This window comes from Sinocyclocheilus rhinocerous, unplaced genomic scaffold (genome assembly GCF_001515625.1).
Source record: "Sinocyclocheilus rhinocerous isolate Xijiao unplaced genomic scaffold, SAMN03320098_v1.1 scaffold119, whole genome shotgun sequence".
NCBI classification, from domain to species: domain Eukaryota; kingdom Metazoa; phylum Chordata; class Actinopteri; order Cypriniformes; family Cyprinidae; genus Sinocyclocheilus; species Sinocyclocheilus rhinocerous.
Genome location: NW_015654491.1, coordinates 616,531 through 624,356, shown reverse-complemented (window position 1 = coordinate 624,356; position 7,826 = coordinate 616,531). Strand labels below are relative to the sequence as shown.

Here is a 7,826-nt window from a genome sequence, read left to right as displayed (position 1 = left end):
ATGCAGCTTCCAAAAACAAAACAAAAATCGCCGAATAATATATTTTTATATTAAATACGATCACACCGGCGTGATTAGATCGTTCAGTGCGGCACATCACCAGCTGCTAAATTCAAATCTGCGCTCGCTGGCTGGGCTGAGCCAGAGACAGACGCGTTTTTACAGCGCTGCGCATTAACCAATCACACACGATTCTGTTGAGCTTATGAATGGAATGACCAATCAGAGGCGTTCAGATGAGTGCAGATGTGCGAACGATGTAAGTAAGAGATTAATTTCACAGTGATCATAATTGGAGTTTTTGTGCTCGAACTCTGGCTAGACTGAAGTTAGTGAAAATGTTCTTTGATAATGTAAAAGTAGACGCTTTGCTTGAAGTATAAATATGTCAATACGTTTCTGAGTGCTGCTACTGTATACAATATTCTCACGACAGGAACATACCTGGTGCTTAAGGAAAAAGATGGGTTATTATGCGTAGTTAGTAGATTACACTATTAGGCTCATCGCCCATTATAGATCAACTAACAATCTATACAGGTGCAAAATGCATTTGCTTACGCATATTTGAGAATGGAGATATTTCATGATTCAAAGCGGAGAGTTTAGGAGTGGGTGCTGAGGACAATTCAGGTACATCACTGACATCCACAACAAAGTGCTCTGAAAAATAAATGTGTCTATCAGAAGAGGCAGATATTTTCTTTTTATTGACATTGATTTGCCTGTACTGCATTTTGCTCCTCCTCTCTCTCTTTCTCAGGCGATAGAGTAATGGCAGATGAACAGCTGACCTGTGATCTTTTCCGATTCCTCCAGCTTCTTTGTGAAGGCCATAATAGAACAAACATTATGTTTTTTGTTTTTGTTTTTGTTTAATAGTGCAAGGTTCTTTTGTACTATGGCTGTCAAAGTCAACAGGTGAAGTGAAATATGCTTTGTTAAAATACTTTCTCCTATCCAACTTTAACCATACTATAAGTAAGCTATTTGTAGACTGATTCCCCTAAAGAGTGTACACACTGTCGTGCTACACAACAATGGTTCAACATATCAGCAGTTGACTCATGCCATGGCAGTATGGGAATTATACTACCTTCAAAAGTTAAGGGTAAAACTGTTTAAAAAAAAAAAAAAGTTTTTTTTTTTTTTTAAACAAACAATTTTATTCAGCACGGATGCATTAAATGGTTAAAAAGTGATAGTTTAGAAATGTACGATGTTACAAAATGTATCTATTTCAAATATTCACAAAAATATTAAGCAGCACAACTCTGTTAAGCACAACATTGATAATGATGTTTCTTGAGCACCAAATCAGAATATTAGAATGATTTCTGAATGATCATGTGACACTGAAGACTGGAATAACAGCTACTGGAAATTCAGTAATATTACATTTAAAATTTTATTAAATTGTAATGATATTTTACAATATTACTGTTTTAATGCATTTTAACTGTATATATTAGTTTACAGATCTGCACACTCTGAATCACAAAGTATTGTGAGTAAACAGACAAGTAAAAAAGTAAATACATAATTTTCAAATTATATTAGTTTTTTTAATCCAAGTTCAAGTATTTAAGACCCTTTAAATCAGATTTTTAAGATGAGAAATTCAGTCAAGTATTTTAAAACTTTTGACTGGCACTGTAAATTTAAATCCAGGTGAGACTTCTAACAATATTTGCAAGTATTTAGAAGTGGATTTTAATAAATCCACAACATTGTAAAAGGACAGATGTAACAGTCTGTACATTCTCAATGTAAGATTAATGATGGAAAAAAAATCATCATATTATTCATTATTGATTAATGTAATCCATCGACAGCCCTATTTTAAACAGCATCAATATTCTGGTCTATTTTTGTAAAAACTGGAGACTGAAATTTCCCCCACAGGCTTCCAGAACTACCTGCGGACTCAAACTGGAAACAACACAACAGTCAACATTATCATCTCCACTGTGGACTGTCTGCTCAGGGTCCAGGCAAGCCCACTGACTCAACCTCAAACACTAGTTTCTTACATTTTTCATTATGCCTGTCTGTAATATACATGTAAAGGAATGAAAAATGCGTGTTTGCTGCTGTAAGTGGTTTGAGAGTTTCAGCACCGAATGGAGAAGGGCCCAAAACAGTGAGACAGAGCTTGTCGCCAAATAAAATTTCCATAAACCATTCATCGCTGACAGGCCACCTTCATTTCATTTGTCTGATACGGAGAATGATGGATGGCCTCATATCTACAGAAGTCCATCAGCGATTTCTACTGGTATTATTCAGGGAAGGATGTGATTGAGCGTGGTCAGCACAACTTCTCCAAATCCATCAGCGTGGCCAAGCAAGTGCTCAACACACTCACTGAATACATTCAGGTAAATGCACATAATGGGTCAGCAGTGATGGGGCTTGTATGAAAAATCTGCTTTGTCAAAATGTAAAGATACAGAGTAATATTTTGATAACTGTGTGTCCTAAGATTCTATGTTATTCTCTCCTTTTAATGTTTTATTTCAAATGAATGCATCTCAGAGGCCTAATGCCACACCTGCTGTGTCTGTCTTCGTTCACACACCATAATGTGGTGTTATGTTGTGAAGCAACTCGTTTAATTAATGTCTTTAGCTAACATCAATTAAAACCTTTAATAGTCTAATTTAGGGTCCGTGTACAGGTAACCACCAGAGTCTCTGGGACGCCGTAGTTGGCTTCCTCCATGTGTTTGCCCATATGCAAATGAAGCTTTCTCAGGTTAGCCTATAGACAAATTACTTTAAATCTTATGTGCTAATTTATTAATTGCAAAGAAAAGTGTATGAAACTTAAGGGAATAAATGAAATAAAAGAATGGTGTTTTGTGTCTGCAGGATTCTAGCCAAATAGAGCTGCTGAAGTCTTTGATGGACTTACAAAAAGACATGGTGGTAATGCTGCTTTCCATGCTTGAATGTTGGAGAATCATTAAAAGTCTTCTAATTTTTAATGCTTTTCTGTGCAGTCCTTCTTTTGCTTCTTAGAAATGTGGCATTGTCGATTTTCCAATCAATGTTAGTATACTAATATCAGTATACGGAGTCTGTTTTTACGTTTTGTTGGATTGTTTGGTCTTTGTTTTTTGTCAAATCTTTACACAAACAGAATGTGATTGTGTTCATACCAACTGTGAACCCATATTGGCATCCATATGACTGGAAACCCACTTTTGCAGCAACCAAATTTCGAATTCCACTCCAAAAGCTGCAGTGTGAAAGAAGTCTGTTTTTACGTTTTGTTGGATTGTTTGGTCTTTGTTTTTTGTCAAATCTTTACACAAACAGAATGTGATTGTGTTCATACCAACTGTGAACCCATATTGGCATCCATATGACTGGAAACCCACTTTTGCAGCAACCAAATTTCGAATTCCACTCCAAAAGCTGCAGTGCAGTGTCTAATTGTCCTACAGTCATTTTGAGCACGTCAAGTCACCTTAATTTTTATTGCGCTATATACACAATAGAGAATCAGAGCAGCTTCACGGTATTAAACAAGAAAGTAACAAAATCAGTGATGCAAACTTCAAAATGAGGCACATACAAAATTCAATTTCCATTATTCAGCTCCGTGTTGGTTCAGTTTGGTTCAGTATCTGTGTAAAGTCTATTCATTATGAAACAAGTTAAATTCAGTGATAAGCAGCTTTACTGAAGGCATGCATAAATATTTCTTTGTGTTTCTAGGAAACGTAGTGAATGGAACCATTGGCAAACAGATGGTAGATATGCTAGTAGAATCATCCAGCAATGTGGAGATGTTCCTCAAGCTCAAAGACCTCACATCGTCTGAAGCTTTTCACGAATACCACCCAGACGGCAGAGGACTCATTACCAAGAAGGACTTCCACCGAGCTATGGAAGGTTTCAAGCGCTACTCTCAATCAGAGATTCAAGAATATTTTATTTATGAGATTCATAATTCAAGATGGCGCCGCACATGGCCACCTCGGTTTGTTGCTCCTTGGTACTTTTACTGTTTTTGTTTGTTTTTCCTGTCTTAAGCAACGTTTTTCCGATCAGCTTCAATAGAAACACTCTTGGACATAAGGAATAACACACCAGATAACTTTTTGCCGACGTTTGAACATTCAGACGTTTTACTGGACATTTTAGTCGGAGGAGCTGCGGTCCTATACAAGCGCTCCAGGCGACGCAAGCGAGGAAAGCGCGCCGGTGCGCTCTTGAAACTCTGTCAGTGCGGTCTTAGGACTCCGCTGCCGAGTATTCATCTGGTGAATCTCCGCTCCCTTGCAAATAAATCAGACGAACTACAACTCCTCACCCGCACAAACAAACCTGGCTGAGGAGCTATCCCGGACAGCGCACTTCATCTAACAGGCTTCCAGCTGTTCAGAGCGGACCGCGTCACCGAGTCGTCGGGGAAAACGAGAGGTGGTGGATTATGTTTTTATATCAATGAAGGCTGGTGTACAGACGTGACAGTTTTAAAGAAGATGTGCTGCCCAAACTTGGAAGCTCTCTTTATTAACTGTAAGCCTTTTTATTAGCCGCGGGAGTTTTCCTAGTTTATTCTGGTGAGTGCGTACATTCCTCCTGACGCGTGTGTGAGCGCGGCACTAGAACTGTTGGCCGATCAAATTACACACACAGAGCAGCGTTATCCGGACTCTTTCATTATCATTCTCGGAGATTTTAATAAAGCTAATCTCACCCTTGAACTGCCTAAATATAGACAGCACATCACGTACCCCACCAGAGACAGCAATATACTGGAACACTGCTTCACTGTTTTAAAGGATGCATACCACTCTGTCCCCCGAGCAGCTCTGGGACTCTCTGATCACTGTTTGGTTCATCTTCTACCAGCCTACAGGCAGAAACTCAAATCTGCTAAGCCTGTAGTAAAAACTGTAAAGACATGGACTGTTGAAGCAGAGCAGGATTTACAGGCCTGCTTCGAACTTACTGATTGGAGTGTTTTTGAGGCTGCAGCTACTGATCTGGATGAGCTTATTGACACCGTGACATCCTATATTAGTTTCTGTGAGGACATGCGTGTACCCACCAGGACTTATTTAACATTTACCAACGATAAACCTTGGTTCAGTACAAAACTCAAACAGCTTCGCCAGGCCAAAGAGGATGCCTACAGGAGTGGGGACAAAGACTTGTACAAACAGGCCAAATACACACTGAATAGGCAGCTTCCTGACAGACAGGCAGCAGCTAGTGAGGCTGGGAAAACTCACATCCAACACCTGCACCATCAGCACCGGAGCTCCTCAGGGCTGCGTTCTCTCCCCACTGCTATTCTCCCTCTACACAAATGACTGCACCTCTAAAGACCCCTCTGTCAAACTCCTGAAGTTTGCAGATGACACTACAGTCATCGGTCTCATCCAGGACGGCGACGAGTCTGCTTACAGACAAGAGGTTAAGCAGCTGGCTGTCTGGTGCAGTCACAACAACCTGGAGCTGAATACGCTCACAACTGTAGAGATGATAGTAGACTTCAGGAGAAACCCCCCACTCACCCCCCACTCACCATCATGGATGGCACTGTGACTGCAGTGGAGTCATTCAGGTTCCTGGGCACAACCATCTCTCAGGACCTGAAGTGGGACACTCACATTGACTCCATTGTGAAAAAGGCCCAGCAGAGGTTATACTTCCTTCGTCAGCTGAAAAAGTTCAACCTGCCACAGGCACAGATGACACAGTTTTACTCAGCTATTATTGAGTCGGTTCTGTGCTCTTCTATAACTGTCTGGTTTGGGTCAGCCAAAAAATCAGATATAAGAAGACTGCAACGGACTGTTAGGACAGCAGAAAGAATCATTGGTGTGCATTCCTGGGAACCACCATCTCACAGGACCTGAAGTGGGACACTCACATTGACTCCATCGTGAAAAAGGCTCAGCAGAGGTTGTACTTCCTTAGGCAACTGAAAAATTAAACCTGCCACAGGCGCATATGACACAGTTTTACTCGGCTGTTATTGAGTCGGTTCTGTGCTCCTCTATAACTGTCTGGTTTGGGTCAGCCAGCAAATCAGATATAAGACTGCAGCGGACTGTTAGGACAGCAGAAAGGATCATTGGTGTCCACCTGCCCAATCTTCAGGACTTGTGCAACTCCAGAGTGAAGAAACGGGTAGGTAACATCATCAAAGACCCCTCTCACCCCGGACACAACCTGTTTGCACTTCTCCCCTCAGGCAGACGCTAAAGATCTGTGCACTAGAACATCTAGGCATAAAAAAAACAGTTTTCCCCCATGCCATCTCCAGCCTAAACAGCTAACACAGGAATTATTACCCGTGTTCTGTAATTCATGCCTTTTAATTCATTCGCCATCTCTAATTATTGCCTCTCTCTCTATGTAAATACATATCCATATTTTTTATACAGCTGTATATATAGAGTAAATAATGCACAAATCTGTACATAAATATTCTGTTCCAGATTCATACACATTCACAGAGAGTGGAGAAGAACTGAAAGCAAACGATGACCAAAGACTTGAGATGTTTTTCCGTAAGAAAAATCGGAAAACACTTAAAGAGTATAACCATCAGGAGTATCATTTCAGTGATCTCTTTCTTCCACAATGTTCTGCTGTTTATCACTCGTGCCTTTTTAAGTCTGGTTTGGTTCTTCCTTGATCTGCTCTACCACATCTTCTTGAGTGGATGGATTATTGACATGGCTAAAGAGATGAAACGGTCCGACCTTTTAGGTGATCTTCGGGATCCTACCATGGTTGAGACCATAGGGTTCGGAGAAGGAGCGGTCAGAGAGAATAACACGTGTCATACGCGTTCCTTTTCTTCTCACGGTAATCAGAGGCATAAGTCTGGATCTGTCTGCGGTGTCCAGGGACCCCCAACTCCTCACAGATATGTTTGGCTTGTGTTTGAAGGAAGGAGGAAAGTATACACTGTCGAGCAGAGACCAACATGCCAATCTGGATGAATTTCTAAACACATCCAAATATCAGGTCAATAGTTTTGAGTGTACCTTTTTCAACTTACTAAAATAAAAACATTTCAAATTTGAATGTAATTCTTTAAGTCATGGTATTGGCTACTATCCATGTTGTTAATTTTTGGACAGTTTTGCCCATGAAGTACCATATAGTTTTGGGTCACTAAATGGACAATGGTGTTTATGAAGTTGACATTTATATCCAATTAATGGACATTTGTGTTAACATTTGTGACCACTAAATGGACATTTCTGTCAGGACCACTATCGTCAAAGATGATTGACAATTAGCATACAGTTTGGATTGGCGGTATATGTATCCTTTGCTGCCTTGATACCCAACAATCCTGTGTGTTCTATTCTGTGATGGTTTAACAAATAATTCATTGAATATTTGCTTCGTTATCACCAGCCCGTTCAATTTGTTGTAGATCATTGAACCTTGGAGCTGCGCCGCAGCAGAAATGATTCCCTAGGTTAAAGGGGATATAACACACAGTTTTGGCCAATCTCATGTCATCTTGAATACCTATAATTGTAGTATTGCATCATTCACATCTCCGAAGAGTCTTCAGTTTTATCAGATTTATAAAAGAAAGATACAGCTTGCGATTCTCTCCGAAAACAGCCAAGCTCCTGGAGGCGAGCCGTGGCGGAGCTGAAGAGTCGCGAGCCCTTACACTTACTAACAATCACAGACATCTGATGCAGTTTTACAGCAGTTCTTATATGACCGGGATCTTTGATCGCTGGGGCTTCTCCATCTTCCAGACACTGTGCAAATCCAGTGTCAGAATGTACCTTGTTATAAAACATTTGTCACCGAAATGACGGGAAC

General features: G+C 40.4%; 1 pseudogene; it reads left to right on the top strand.

The window, feature by feature from the left end:
- The first annotated feature begins 602 nt into the window (after positions 1-602).
- The window catches only part of LOC107717068 (ryanodine receptor 2-like), a 9,004-nt pseudogene continuing 1,780 nt past the window's right edge, over positions 603-7,826 (top strand).